General features: G+C 41.3%; 1 long non-coding RNA gene across 1 annotated transcript in view; it reads left to right on the top strand.

Annotated features, from left to right (window-relative positions):
* Window positions 1-13,802, top strand: part of LOC103601389 — a 28,663-nt gene extending 14,861 nt beyond the window's left edge. Inside the window, exon 3 of the long non-coding RNA XR_551452.1 lies at window positions 13,682-13,802. This is a non-coding gene — a long non-coding RNA (uncharacterized LOC103601389). The remainder of the gene's footprint in view (window positions 1-13,681) is intronic.
* Window positions 13,803-14,035: the final 233 nt, after the last annotated feature.

Raw genomic sequence — 14,035 nt, 5'->3', positions numbered from 1 at the left:
GGTTCGGATCCTATATAGGGATGGCCGGTTTGCTCACTGGCTGAGCGTGGTGCTGACAACACCAAGCCAAGGGTTGAGATCCCCTTACCGGTCATCTTTTTTAAAAAAAATATATATATATAATTCATATATATAAACATAAAAAGAGCAGGCCAGTCAGTTCAGTCAGGTAGAGAGCAGTATTACAACACCGAGGTCAAAGGTTCGGATACCCATACCGGCCAGCCACCAAAAAAATTATAATAATTTATGCTTCTTTCCCATTTTACCACCAAGTTATTCAAATGAAAAGATGAATTAGTCTTTATGACTTCGTTTCTTATTTGTGTGTTGTTTAATTATTACCTTGTTTGAAAATGTTTTAGATAGGACATTGAACTTTGAAATTTAAGCTTTTGTCATCACTTCTTTGATTGTGGAAATAATTAAGGTTGAAGAATGAATCAAAGCATTCATCATGTAGGCTAAATGTGTTTATTATGTTAACCGTTAATATTATTGCTAATGAGTTATTGATTTTTTTCCTTTATTTTTTGGGTTTTTTGTTTTTTCTTTTTGTGAGTTATTGATCAACTATAATGACTTCTTCCACCATACCTGACAGGTCTTTTTGTGGGTTGATTTGCCCTACAACTTCAGAAATCATAGTTCAATACTTTGATAGTTACAAGAAAATTTCCAGAGAGAATCTGAAAAGTACACAGGATTTTTCTGTACAGAAAGCACAGGACACTGTTTCTGACATTTCTGACATGTCTAAGCGACAAGATTTCTTAAAACAGATGTGGAATATAATAGCATACGGTATTACATTGGACAAGGGATCTCTATGTAATGTGATTCTAAGTGACTGGTTACACACACTTTTTCCTTTGCACAAATTGTATAAGATGAAATTAAGCATTTGCTTTAGAATAAGAGTCTATAACAGTCTCCTTTTTCTGAGGAGTAATAGGATATTTTATAAATTGATTTTATTTGCCTTTTTGACAACAGGAACACCCCACAGGCTAGCCTTTTCTGCCCTGTTTCAGGCCTAACATGACTACCTTATTTATTTATATTTTATTTTCTTATTCTTGGTGGCTGGCTGGGGATCTGAACCCTTGACCTTGGCGTATGAAATGACTACCTTAATACACATTTTTTTGAGCCTTGTATAAATCTAAGTTGTGTGAGTTTTTTTGTTTTGTTTTTAAGAGTAAGGACTTATCAGTTGTATCTTGTGTATAGTTACAAAGTTTCATTAATTCATTCGTTTACTAATTCAACAAATTTTTATTTTTAAATATGACTGGTAAGGGGATCTTAACCCTTGACTTGGTGTTGTCAGCACCACGCTCTCCCAAGTGAGCTACCCGGCCATTCCTATATAGAGATCTGAACCCCTGGCCTTGATATTGTCAGCACCACACTCTCCCAAGTGAGCCATGGGCCGGCCCAGAATTCAACAAATATTTCTTGAGCACCTCATTAATAGGTTGGCACCATAGGTACCTTAACAGACTACAAAGACACATACATACTGCAGAGTTCCTGCTCTCCAGAAGTTTATCATTTGGCTGGGAAGGGAGGATGCATAGCTGATGAACCACTAAGTTCTGACAAGTCTGAACCCTTAACGTTTCTTCAATCTTTCTGCTTCCTGCCACCCTCCCAGCAGCAACATTTGTTCAAGCCATCAACAGTTCTCCGTTGATTTCCTGCAACAGTCACTCTGGCATATCTCCATGTCCCCAATCTTGCTTGTTTCAACTCTATTCTTCACAACGTTCTTTCTAAAATGCTCATCTAATTACCCCCTTTCCCAAAACCCCTCAATGACTCACCATTGTCTCCAGGGTAAAGAGCAAATTGTCTAACCAGCTGGAACTGTTCTTGTTTCTCTCTCTGTCCCATCTCTGTTTTCTAGCCTCCCCAGCCATTCTGAATTCCTTTCGGAATCCCTAATTCACCTTGCTTGTCTTCCCTCATGATGATCCCCCTGCTTAGGATGTCACCTGAAGATGTATGCTCGTTAATTCATTTATTCACTCAAAACATCTTTTTGTTTTGTTTTGTTTTGTTTTTGGTGGCTGCTGATTCAAAACATCTTTTATTGAGAATGTCTTATGTCCAGCCCTGTGTACCACCCTGGAATTTCTCCTTGTCGTCAGGAGATGGGTGTGGAAGAGGACCATTCCACTGCAGCAGGCAAGTCCCAGGATGGGTCTAGACACAGGAATGAACCCAAGTCCAGGGAATCAGTGAAGCCTGTGGAGGAAGAGAGTAAAGAACATTCTGGATTGAGGGAGCAGCATGTGTAAAGGACCAGAGCTGAGAACATGTTCCTCTGGGAAATGGCAATCAGTGTGGCCTGAGTGGACAGTGTACAAGCCTCAGAACATGTGCAGGACAGGTGGACCAGTGCCCAGTCAACAAGGTACTGGCCTGATGTACTAGAGAGTGGGGTTCCTTTGCTTATAAGGTAATGGGTAGCCACTGAAGGATTTTTTTTTTTTTTTTTTTTTTTTTTTAAAAGATGACCGGTAAGGGGATCTCAACCCTTGGCTTGGTGTTGTCAGCACCACGCTCAGCCAGTGAGCAAACCGGCCATCCCTATATAGGATCCGAACCCGTGGCCTTGGTGTTATCAGCACCGCACTCTACCGAGTGAGCCACAGGCCGGCCTGCACTGAAGGATTTTTTAAAAGGTATGAGCTAGGGATGGGGAGCTGGAGAGGAGAAGGAAAAGTGGCATGGTCACATTTCTTTTATTAAAACAAACACTTTAGCAGCAGTGCTAGAAAAAGTGGCAATTTGTCACCATTATTTAAATAAGCAAACAGCCTTAATTTCTTTCTTTTTTTTTTTTTTTTTTTTTTTTGTCCTTTTTGTCTTTTTTTGTCACTGGTAACGGGATCGCAACCCTTGGTGTTGCGCCTGCACCACACTCAACCAGTGAGCGGACCGGTCTCTATATGGGATCCGAACCCTCGGCGGGAGCACTGCCGAGCTCCCAAGCGCCGCACTCTACCGAGTGCGCCACCGGGCCGGCTCCTTAATTTCTTTTTCAATTTTATTTATGTTTATTTTTGTGGGGTATCATGTGTTGTTTCAATACATGCATATCCTGCACAATGATTCACTTAGGGTAGATAGCATAGTTTTTTCTCCTTTAGAGTTCACCACTAATTTTACACACACACACACACACACACACACACACACTCCACCCCTCCTGGCCTCTGGTAACCATTATTCTACTTGCTACTTTTTTTTTCTCCCCCCAACACACAAAGATTAACATCCTTATTGCAAAAGAACTCAAAAATGAATTAGAGAAATCTAAGCAGAAATTTGGTGAAGGACATGAGCAGATAAGTCACACACCCCAAAGAAACACACGTGGTTAATAAGTATGTTATAGGATCTGGTTGAGGGTAGGGGCAAGGCTGGCCCAGCCGACGTCTCAGGATCCCAGGCACCAGCTGATTCCGTGGCTGGCTTGGAAGTGCAGTGGCGGGGCGGGGGTAAGGCCCAGGCCCCCAGGGCAGGCGACCCTGGGCTGTGTCTGTGGCTGCACTGGATGTGCAGTGGCCCACAGTCTTAAATTTTCTAAAAAATCACTTGAAGGCTGGCCCATGGCTCACTTGGGAGAGTGTGGTGCTAGTAGCACAAAGGCCATCGGTTTGGATCCCTACATAGAGATGGCCGGTTAGATCACTTGGGAGCATGGTGCTGACAACAAGTCAAGGGTTAAGATCCCCTTACCCGTCATCTTTAAAAAAAAAAAAAAAAAAAAAAAAATCACTTGAAAAATTTCAGGGCCATCCTATGAAGCTAGGGCAATTGACTAGCATACCACAAAAGTTTAAATTACATAAATGCACACTAGTTTAAAGTTCTTATATTTTAATGAACACAAGAGTATGAGTTCTTTTTTTTTTTTTTTTTCGTGTCCAGCAACGGGTCGCAGCCCTCAGTGTCGCGCCCCTACCGGACCGGGACCGGCAACGGGATTGCAACCCTCGGTGTCGCGCCCGCACCTCGCTCAGCCAGTGAGCAGGAACCGGTCTGTATGTGGGATCCGAACCCTCGGCGGGAGCGCCGCCATGCTCCCAAGTGGCGCACTGTAGCAGTGCGCCACCAGGCCAGCCCAAGGGACCCAAACCATTGACCTTGGTATTACAAGGCTGTGCTCCAACCAACTGAGCTAAAAGGCCAGCCCTGGTATTTTTTTTAAAAAGCCAACTCACAGGGTCGGCCTGTGGCTCACTCGGTAGAGTGCGGTGCTGATAACACCAAGGCTGCGGGTTCGGATCCTATATAGGGATGGCCGGTTTGCTCACTGGCTGAGCGTGGTGCTGACAACACCAAGCCAAGGGTTGAGATCCCCTTACCGGTCATCTTTATAAAAAAAATAAATAAATAAATAAATAAAATAATAAAATAAAATAAAATAAAAAGCCAACTCACAACTAAATGAACCCCAACATGTTAAGGATAACATTTTAAAAACCTAAACAACTCAGTTTTAACTAATTTAAGCAAAATGTATAAAAATATGTGTGATTACTAAAAAACTATTATAGATCCAATTATAGGAAAAATTACATCAGTAAAAAATATTTTTTTCCAGGGCCGGCCCGTGGCTCACTCGGTAGAGTGCGGTGCTCATAACACCAAGGCCACGGGTTCGGATCCTATATAGGGATGGCCGCTTTGCTCACTAGCTGAGCGTGGTGCTGACAACACCAAGCCAAGGGTTGAGATCCCCTTACTGGTCATCTTTTTTAAAAAAATAATAATAATAATAATATTTTTTGCCTTTTCTTGTTTTTTTTTTTTTTATTGGAAGAAAACATTTTTTATCATTTGGTCTTTTTCTGCCTAGGGAAGTAAAAGGTTTTCTCATCATGGTTTTCCCCAGCCCCAGCACAGAACATGACAGTGGTGGGACTCAAAAAATTAGTTAAGGGGCTGGCCCGTGGCTCACTCGGGAGAGTGCGGTGCTGATAACACCAAGGCCACGGGTTCGGATCCCATATAGGGATGGCCGGTTGCTCACTGGGTGAGCGTGGTGCTGACAACACCAAGTCATGGGTTGAGATCCCCTTACCGGTCATCTTAAAAAAAAAAAAAAAAATTAGTTAAGTGAATGAATGATTAAGTAAGTATACAGAATGCTTCCTTGAGCTACACATCCTCAAAATTACCAATTTAAAAAACATTTCTGCCCTTCTCTTTATCTGCTATAATCTTCAAGAAGAAAAGAATACACAGAAGTTAAGGATTGTCATTGAGCCAGAAGGACCTTAGGAACCTTCTAACAGTTCAATCACTTCACAGATGGTGAAGAGCTCTGTCTATTAAGGGCGGAACTGGGAGGAGAATCCAGACCTCCTGATTCTTTTATTTTTTTTTTAATTGAAACATAATTGATTGTACATATTTGTGGGTCACAGACCTCCTGATCCTAAACATTTTCCACTGCTCCATTTCACAACTCCAATTTTTTAAAGAAGTGGCAACATGGATAAAAATATTGTTTGGTCCTGTGAAATTCACTTTTTTTGAAACAGTTCAAACTCTCTCTCCACACTGAGGAGTTACTGCAAAGTCGTATATCTCCCGTAGGAGCAGAATTTGGAATATAGATGTGGAATTCATAAATAAAAGTTTTCTTGTCTGCTGAGTAAACCTTGTGTGTTTTGCTGTATGCCAGTTATTTCCACAGTCTAAGTTGTTTGGCTACAGCTTTCAACAACCAATGAAGTTACGTTGTGCAAAAGACTTTGGGGATTTCATGTTTGCTGGGGCCAATAGAAGCAAATCGTCTCATGTTCTCCCACCAAGAACCTCACTATGACTTTCTGCCGGTTGTCTTAGATCTGCATGTGATTCTACCTCTTTCTCTAGATTCTGGGATAGGCAGAGTTTGTCTCTGAAGCCTCATTCACTCTTCCTCCCTCACTGGTCCTCGTTCTACCCCTTTAGGTCCCTTTAGTGGTCCTTTTTTCCTCCATTAACCACCCTTTCTCTAACTCCCACTCGTATCTCACAAGAAACATGCTTGCAAATCTTTCACTCCCACTAAAGCTTAAATGCCACCCCACGCCAGTGATCTGTGAGAAAAACTGCAAGGGAGAAATAACACTCGCCCAGTCCTCTGTACTGCTTCTCAAAAGCAGAGGCCAGAAGATAATTCTTCCAGAAGCTGCCCCTCATGACTGGGTTGCCAACAGTCCTTTGGGTCTTCTCGGGACAGAAGTGCAGTCTGGGGTGTGAGACGGCCTTGCTGGAGAGGGAAGGGAAGCCTTGTTCTTCTCTTCTTAGGCCTGGTCTATGGAAGTGCCCTCACATCTCCTACCCTGGGGATTCAAACAAAGGGTCCAGCTGGCCCTGCTGACCTCCTTCACAGGAAAGACAGGAGGCTGAGTGCCGAACAGGCTGCATTCCACACTCTCAGGGAGGTGCTAGGCATGAGTGAGCTCTTCTGATGGAAAGATGGGGAGTGTTTAAACTTCCTCCTGCCCCTTGCCGCTCTATCATAGGCTTCCTCACTTCAGCGACCAGGTCTGGTATCTCTGCATCTTTCTCTGGCATCAGAGCTGACACTACTCTAAGATAAGGCTGGGCAAATTCTCGTGCCATGACTGAGTGAAGAACTCCACTGACTCGTTTCCAGTCCTTTCTAGCAATGGCAGCGGAAGTGGGAACTCCTTAGAAAACTGAGGTCACTGTGAACCACCCTGGGCTTTGAAAATTCTAGAAAAGGTACAGGGCCCTGGGAGCTCTCTAAAGCCCTGGACTGATCTGTGTATAGCATGAGTTTCTTGGCCTCCTGACACACTCTCCTTCCAACCAGAAAACTGAAACCTCCGCCTGTGAGAGGGAGGTTTGTACCCTGGTAAGATAGGAGGAAGCTGGAACTGTTCACACGGGTGTCATTCCTAAGACCCCCTTCTTTTTTTCCCATAACTTCTTTGAGTCGAGCCCATTGGCCTATCACAAAGACGATGCTTCTTCCTGGAAGAATGCAGATGCCACCTGGGTAATTAAGTCTGTGTTCCTCACGGTTTCCCACTTCATCTCCCCTGAAGACCAAGCAGGCACTGTTTTCTATTTCCTCAGTCTGGCGTGTCTGTGGGCTTGTTTTGACTCAGCCTCGTGGATAGCATATGGTTCCCGCTAAGCCTGTGACTGCGTGTCCCCTGCAGCCGCAGCGGTGGCCCAGTTGTTTTGGTGTTGACATTCTGCTTGAGCCCCAGCTTCACGCACCCTTGCCCACTTGATTTGCTCACCCTGTGCTCTACTTTTTTTCCCAAATTCACTGCAAAACACTTGTTGGGGAGTTCTATTGTTCCCCAGTAAAAAGAAAGAAATGTTGCTTGTCATGGTGTAAACACAATCTGGAAAGAAAAGGCTGTATAGTGTATTAGTGATGAGCACAGAAATTATATTTACGTTCTACAGAAAACCTATAGTTGAATTATTAGGCACAGTATTTTCAATATGTCTTTTGGTATAATTTGGCTTATGTAGGAAAGACAAATACTTCAAATACTTCAGCCTTCATCAATCTCAGAATAGGTTAAAAAATAATTAAATACACTAACATGCTTTTTTACAGTGTCCAACAGACTGTATATCTGCAAGCAAGGCAAGCATTGTGAAATACTTATCTGGCTAAATCAGGAAAATATCATTTTAGTTTGGATTTATGTCATACATTCTCTGTGTTTATGGTGTTATGGCAAAATTTCACTGTATATAAGATTTTAAAAATCACGTTTTATTTTATTAAGCATTCAAACATTTAGAAATTTGAATTTACTTTGGCCTCATTTCTGACTTATTTATGATCACCTATATATGGGGGCACTTCAACAAGTTCATGGAAATACAGAATTAAAAGATAATTTGAATATTTCCATAAACTTGTTGAGGTAACCTGGCAAATGGTAGATACCGATAAATGGTAAGTTCATGCAATTTTCTTTCTTTCTTTCTTTTTTTTTTTTTTAAAGATGACCCGTAAGGGGATCTTAACCCTTGACTTGGTGTTATCAGCACCACACTCTCCCAAGTGAGCCACAGGCTGGACCCAAGGCAATTTTCTTATAAACAACAGCTACTTGATTTCCAGAAGATTACTTTATCTGGCTAGAAAAAGATTAAGTGTTCAAGATTCAGAGCCTTGTAAAAAAGTCCCTTTGACAACTTCCAAAATGTTTTTTTTTTGAAAAGTGTTGAGTGAAAAGAGAATTTTCATTGATTCTTCAATTCCAAGAGCCCACTTTTTTCTTTCCAATTTTCCCTAAGTGAGAATAAAATGAGAAGGAATAAATGTATGTTTGTACAAACAAAAAATTTTTACACACCCATGGAAGTGAATTATTATTATAAAAGGAGCTTGTAGAGAAGGATATTATGATCTCGTCCTTATACATATGTGTTTCCCACATTTCTTAGATAAATTAAAATCACTGAAATTATGACTGCAATGGCTCATATATTTATGTAATATTTTTCACTTCACTTTTCATGTTAAAAGTAATTTAAATACTATTCATTTGAAAATCTTCAGATTCTAGTTACCTTACAAATAAAGAGTTAGGGCTGGCCAGTTCACTCACTTGGAAGAGCATGGTGGTGTTGGTACCACCAAGGTCATGGGTTCAAATCCCCGTAGTGGCCAGCCGCAAAAAAAAAAAAACAAAAGAACAAATAAAGAGTTGTACTGGCGGGTCGGCCCATGGCTCACTCGGGAGAGTGTGGTGCTGATAACACCAAGGCCACAGGTTCGGATCCCACATAGGGATGACTGGTTAGCTCACTGGGTGAGCGTGGTGCTGACCACACCAAGTCAAGGGTTAAGATCCCCTTACCGGTCATCTTTTAAAAAAAAAGAGTTGTACTGGCAAGTCATGACTGGACCACTCTTAGAAAATATTCCATGAATTGTGGCAATTTTCAAAAAATGCCTGAGCAAATGTGGTACCTGTTATTGAAATAAAGCTTTCATTTTTACAACATTTCTCTGGGTAAAGATAACAGAATGGTTAAATAAATACTAAATAACTAGCTAACTTCTAGAATTTATGCTAACCCTTTTCCTTTGAGTTTTTTTTTTTCTTTGAAATTTTGATCATAACTCTGAAATACATTTTAAGAGAACCAGAAAGTTTATAATTTTGTCAGACTAAAATAAAGCTTTTTTTTTAAGACTCCATTCTAGCTACATGTTTCATTCCTTCTGGGGATAGTATTTCTTCCTTTTCCTTCTCCCAATATTCTGGAATTTATATAGAACTAAAAGAGTTTATTCTTTCTAGGAAACTTCTTCCCATTTCATTCATTCATTCAATTAATTAATTGAATTTTATCTGGGTATCTTTGTGTCCTTTTACTTGTTTTCAGATACCTTAACTTTCTTTGTCTTTGTATGCATTTTAAAATGGCAGTAATAATAGTTCATACCTCACTGGGTTTTTCTAAGTATAAAGTGCTTAGAAAAGTTCCTGGCACACACATAGTAAGTGCTCAATAAATGTTAGCCATTATTATACTTACTGTTTTTATTACTACCTTTACCTTTTGAGCTGTCTGGGCTTATGGTCTATGTGCTGTTTGAGCTGACATTTTCAATAAGCATGTAGAAATCAGCTTGAAATGGTTTAAACATAATACCACATGGAGGCAGGGTGAAGTACTGAGATTTTTCTACTAATCCACTTATGATGCTAATTTGATCTCTCCACAGAGAAATTTCTTCTGCTCTAGAAATAAATACATTTTCTGAGCCGGCCCAGCCCATGGCTTACTTGGGAGAGTGTGATGCTGATAACACCAAGGCCATGGGTTCAGACCCCATATAGAGATGGCCAGTTAACTCACTTGGGAGAGCGTGGCACTGACGACACCAAGTCAAGGGTTAAGATCCCCTTACTGGTCATCTTTTAACAAAAAAAAAAAGAAAAGAAATAAATACATTTTTTAACTTCTCCCAGTAGGAAAGAATTACAAAATACAGTGTACCCCAAAATAACATTTTTTTTTTTTTAAAGATGACCGGTAAGGGGATCTTAACCCTTGACTTGGTGTTGTCAGCACCACGCTCAGCCAGTGAGCGAACCGGCCATCCCTATATGGGATCCGAACCCGTGGCCTTGGTGTTCTCAGCACCGCACTCTCCCGAGTGAGCCGCAGGCCGGCCCCCCAAAATAACATTTTTTATGAGCCCAGTACAAACTTACACATACCATACACGAAACATTATATTTTAAATTTTCTCAGGACAAATTCTTAAGGAACGTCTGTCCCCATCCTACCCCAACAACACCACAGTGGCATGATTTAGTGCCTCCTCATTCAAAGTGTTGTCCGTGGACTATCAGCATCAGCATCACCTGGGAGTTTGTCAGAAATGCAGAATTTTAGGCCCTGTGCTGGCATACTGAATCAGAACCTGCAGTTCCATAACCCCCCCAGGTGATTTGTATTTACAGTAAAGTTTGAGAAACACTGATCTTATTGAGGTTCAGCTTTCTCTCTTTTTTCCCCCCTTGCTCTAGTGGGCCAGGATAACTTCAAACATTTTACAAATGGGTCATGGTTTCTCAATCCCTGCAATATTGACATTTTGGGCTGAATAATTCTTTGTTGTAGGATGCTGTCCTGTGTACTGCAGGATGTTTCCTTGCATTCCTGGCCTCTTATGCCAGTAGCATTCCCTCTCAAAGCAGTTGTGACGACCAAAAATGTCTCCTTCTTCTCTATTTTTATACTTTTTTTTTCTTTCTTTCTTTCTTTCTTTTTTTTTTTTTTTGGTGGCAGACCGGTAAGAGGATCCAAACCCTTGACCTTGGTGTTAGAAAATTTTACCTTCTGGGCTGGCCCGTGGCTCAGTTGGTAGAGTGTGGTGCTGATAATACCAAGGTCACGGGTTTGGATCCCTATATAGGGATGGCTGGTTCGCTCACTTGGGAGAGCGTGGTGCTGACAACGCCAAGTCAAGGGTTAAGATCCCCTTACCGGTCATCCTTTAAAAAAAAATTTTTTTTTACCTTCTAATCTACCTGTAACGTGCCCTAAATGTCGGTGGCTGACGATGTTGTTTTGTGAGACAACATTGGATTGTTAAATGTTTGGGGGCAAGGGTGAGGGGGATGAGGGGGGTAAAATTGCCCTCTGCTGAGAACCACTGAAATAGATTCACTAACTTTGCTAGGTTCTGAATTTCTTTTAAATTCAAAACACCTCATAGAAAGTTTTTATTGTCGTTGTTAGAATATATTGTTTATTATATGAAAATAAGGCTTTGAAACATAATTTTGATAAAATATTATCAAAACCTGATAATATATTACTACTCTTGTCTGCTTTTTTTTTTTTTTTTTTTCTTTTTTGTCTTTTTCCGTGTCCAGCAACGGATCGCAACCCTCAGTGTTGCCCCTGTACCGGACCGGGGACCGGCAACGGGACCACAACCCCCGGTGCCGCTCCCACGCCTCGCTCAGCCAGTGAGCGGGAACCGGTCTGTATGCGGGATCCGAACCCTCGGGCGGGAGCGCCGCCACGCTTCCCAAGCGGCGCACTATCCAGTGCGCCACCGGGCCGGCCCTCTTGTCTGCTTTTTAAACTTGGTGATAATACCCGAATCTCTTCTTGTGATGAGGCAATTAGATCAGCAGGCAGACAGAATGATGTAGGGCAAAGAATCAGACCTACTAAGTGGTGAGAATTAAAGAACGTTTAATAGGCCTCATTTAGAGTGGCATCTAGTAGCTTTTCTCTTTTTTTTAGTCACAGAGTCATAGAATTTCACATCTGGTAGCATCTATTCTGTCAACAACATTTATTTCCAGGGCTTCATATGATTGCAAAAAAAGATTAATTTATTAACAAATATTTATTAAGCGCCATTAAGAATTTGGCACAAAGCCCCTGCCTTTAAGGAAATTTATGGGTGATTGGGAATTGACATCCTAATTCCACCCCATTCCCCTGCAGATTTACCCATTTCAGAATATAGTAACTCCACCTTTCCAGTCTCTGAAGCCAAAATCCATGGAGTAATCCTTGAATCCTCTCTTGACATTCCATTCCAATCCAATCCTGTAGGAAGTCCTTTTGACCCTACTTTCAGAATATATTCAGAATCTGAACACTTCTGTGGCTACCACCCTAGAAGCAATCCCTGGATTATTGCAGTCTCCTAACAGATCTCCCTGTTTCTACCCTTGGCTCCTCAGGCTATTCTTATCACAGAAGCTAGCATGATCCTATCAAAATTCAAAGTCAGGTCAAGTCATCAAGTCTCTGTTCAAACACTTTGATGGCTCCCAATCTCATTGAGAAAAAAAGCCAAGGCATTTACATTGGCCTATGGTAAGGCCCTACAACATCTGCTCCCCTACCCGGCACCCTTATTGCCCTGACCTCATCTCCCTCTTGTTCAGTCAACTCTGATCACAACTGGTCTATTTGATAGTCCTTAACACACAGTGGTGTGATGGTAAATGTTTAACAGCAGGCTTTCAGGGGAAGAAGTCCTGACTTTTAGCCAACTTCCGTGGTATAAACACTGCCACTGTGGCCAACTTCAGGCTACCAATGTGATGTCACAAATTTTGGAGTGTGAAGAGAGGCGCTTTGACACATCATTATACAATATATCCATCATTCAGATATCACTAATATAAATAACCTCGAGCATAGATAATAGTAAAGTACAATTACATACTTAGGAAGTGATAAATTTTGAGTATTTATTACTTTTGTTTGTGATATAATTTATTTATTCATGGTAAACTTATATAATTTAATTTTTTATAATGTGTGCATTTGACAACAAGCTTGTAAAATTCCTGGAAACTTAACAATTGGCTCCCAGGAGCCAGGACAAGCTTGCTCTAGCACACCGCTGTTAATAATACACGAAATACACTCCTGCCTCAGGGCTTTTGTTTTTCCATGTGCCTAGAAAGCTGTTCTCCCAAATACTTGTGAGGACTTCTTCCTTCACCCCCTTCAGCTCTTTGTTTGAATGTTACTTTCTGGGTGACGCCTTCCCCAGTCATCCTATCTAAAATCGCATCCCCCCCACACTCCCTATTCTGCTTCCCTGATTTATTTTTAACCTTAGCACTTATCACCATACAGCACACTATTTCTCTGACTTATTTAGGTTATTTACTTCTAGTGTCCTCCATTAGACTCAAAGATCAATGAAAGCAGGGATTTTTGCAGGATTTTTCTCCCCTCTCAAATCCTCAGTACTTAGAACAGTGACTGATAAATAGTGGGCTCTCAATATAATATGGGTTGAACTAATAGATTAGTGTCCTATCTTCATTTCCTTTACTTTATTTCCTTTTCTGTTTCTCATTATTAAATATATAATGGAATATTCTTACGTGAGAAAGAAATGGCTTATCTTTCCAACCCATGGGTACTAACTTTACCTTCCCTACGTGATTTGCTTCTTATATATTGCAATGGACTGAATGTTTGTGTCTCCCCCCACCCTCCCCAATTCATATGTTGAAATCCTCACCCCTGATGTGATGGTAATAGAAAGTAGAGCCTTTGGGAGGTTATCAGGTCATGAGGATGGAGCCCTCAGGAATGTGATCAGTGCCCTTAAAAGGGGACTCCAGCAATTTTTTTTTTTTTTCTTCATGTGAGAGTACAGGGAGAAGTCAGCAGTCCGCAGTCCTGAAGAGGGCCCTCACCAGAACTGGACCATGCTAGGCATGCTAGGCATCTTCACTTTGGACTTCCAGCCTCCAGAATTGTGAGAAATAAATGTTTGTTGTTTAAGCCACTCAGACTATGGTACTTTGTTATAGCAGCCCAAACTGACTATTATAGCGGACCTATACTCTCAGCTCATTATTTTTATTTTTGGTTTAGAAATACTTCAGCAAGGGCCGGCCCGTGGCTCACTCGGGAGAGTGTGGTGCTGATAACTCACTGGGTGAGCGTGGTGCTGACAACACCAAGTCAAGGGTTAAGATCCCCTTACCGGTCATCTTTTAAAAAAAAA

Source organism: Galeopterus variegatus, unplaced genomic scaffold, assembly GCF_000696425.1.
Source record: "Galeopterus variegatus unplaced genomic scaffold, G_variegatus-3.0.2 Scaffold3715, whole genome shotgun sequence".
Taxonomy (NCBI): Eukaryota; Metazoa; Chordata; class Mammalia; order Dermoptera; family Cynocephalidae; genus Galeopterus; species Galeopterus variegatus.
The sequence above is the reverse complement of the archived record's forward strand: the minus strand, read 5'-3'. Positions and strand labels throughout refer to the sequence as shown.